This window comes from Hipposideros armiger, unplaced genomic scaffold (genome assembly GCF_001890085.2).
Source record: "Hipposideros armiger isolate ML-2016 unplaced genomic scaffold, ASM189008v1 scaffold_1213, whole genome shotgun sequence".
NCBI classification, from domain to species: domain Eukaryota; kingdom Metazoa; phylum Chordata; class Mammalia; order Chiroptera; family Hipposideridae; genus Hipposideros; species Hipposideros armiger.
In genome coordinates, this window is record NW_017732563.1 from 292,401 (window position 1) to 294,235 (window position 1,835).

At 35.0% G+C, this 1,835-nt stretch overlaps 1 pseudogene; it reads right to left on the reverse strand.

Annotated features, from left to right (window-relative positions):
* Positions 1 to 314: 314 nt before the first annotated feature.
* Positions 315 to 796, reverse strand: LOC109376820 (riboflavin kinase pseudogene; annotated as a pseudogene).
* Between the last annotated feature and the right edge of the window lie 1,039 nt (positions 797 to 1,835).

Genomic DNA, 1,835 nt, shown 5'->3' on the forward strand with positions numbered 1-1,835 from the left:
CCCTACACAACTAAGATTGAAGGACAACTACTTGGCTGTTCCTCTTCTCCAATTTCCCAACACTCTTTCTCTTCCCCAATAAAATCTATAAATAAATAAATAAATAATAAAAAATAAATAAATCTTTTTGGTAATGTAGCACAATGGATTTAATCAAACAGTTAAAGTATAATATGGTAACTACATTATACTGTTTAAACTAATTCATAGCTGTAGGAAAATGTTTGATTTTTAAAATATAACCAAGATGAGAGTACATAATTATGAGCAGTAAAAATACTAGAAAACAGTGAATGAATAAATAAGATGATTTTTCACCAGTGGCCATGTATTATTTTGTTCTTAGGAAACTGGAAGAAATTGTTTACTTTGAGTTTCAAATGTTCTGCTAAATCTAGTCATTTCTTAGCTTCCTCAATATTACTTTGAATGGCTGAAATAAGTGACTCTAAAAAAGCGAAGTTCTCTTCTGGTCTAAGATAGCCAATGATGGCTGCATTAAGGATTTCCCCATGGAAGTCCTCTTTGAAAGTATGCAAGATATGAGTTTCCATGGACTTCTTTGTATTCTTGTAGCATGCTTTCCATCCTATGCTCACCACCATCTATGGGCATCTCCACTTCCAACACTGGCCCCACCATAACAAATGCCAGTGGATACATCAGCTGGAAAATTATCTACTGCTTGTTTAGGAAAGTTAGCTGTGGGGATGCTCAGCTGCTTGGAGCCAAGGCCAAAGCCCCATACCACTTGGCCATAGCAGAAGGAAGGCAGGTGCCTCATGCCAGTGTCTGCTCTGGGCCAGTTGTGGCCTGTCCGCAGGTTTGGTGGAGGTATNTACTGTGTCTGCTGGTGGGACTTGCTAGTGGCAGGATGCTCACTCCTGCTCTCCATCCGGTTGTTCTCTAAGGTCTCTCTGTAGGCTACTTAGACTTCCTCACAGCAGGGTGGCTTGGTTACATCAGTGACCATCAAAGAAAAGGCTGAAGCACATGTCATTTTTGTGACATTGCTCCAAAAATCTCATGTCATCCTTTCTGCTGTATTCTGTTCGCTGGAGTAGTCAGACGACTATGCCCAGTTCCAAAGGAGACCGATATAATCAATTGCTGATGATGCAGGGGTGAGAAAAAGATCCAAATTTCCACACTCAGCTATTTTATGATCTACACACAGTAATTCAAATAAAATAAACACTTTAGCCCTCACTGAAAACTATCAAAAACTTATGTTTCCACACTTACATCATTTGAGTACTTTCATATGCTTAAATTCAACTTTGATGAGGTAGGTTTCAATGTTTCAGTGGTTCTCACAAATATTTGTAATTGTTGACTTATATTTATCACTTTACATAAGTTTGGGACATATCTTCATGCAAATATGCCAATATTTTATTGTGCTGAATAAATCATGCACTGTTTAATTACAACATAAATTATTGACACTGATATTTTTTACTTTTCTTCGTTTTGACTTTGATTATTTTTTACTTTTATTTTTTTATTTCACAATGCTTTATTCTAAAGCATATTTGAATTAAAATATTTTTGTAAGTTTATTTTTTGCTTAATTTTTAAAAAAATATGAAATATCAATTGGGTACAACATAATATTATCTCTCAGTGTTTTCTTGCACTTTTTTGAAAAGAAATGAGGAAAACATAAGATTATATATGGTTTCTTTGCCTATTTGTATTAAATCAGTGGCAGTTTATGATTATTTTTCAGATGAATACATTGTGATAAGTACTTCTAACCATAGTCAGAATGATTCCAATGAACATTGTGGATATTATAAAATGAAACATAGGGCCAGCTGAGTGGCATGTTG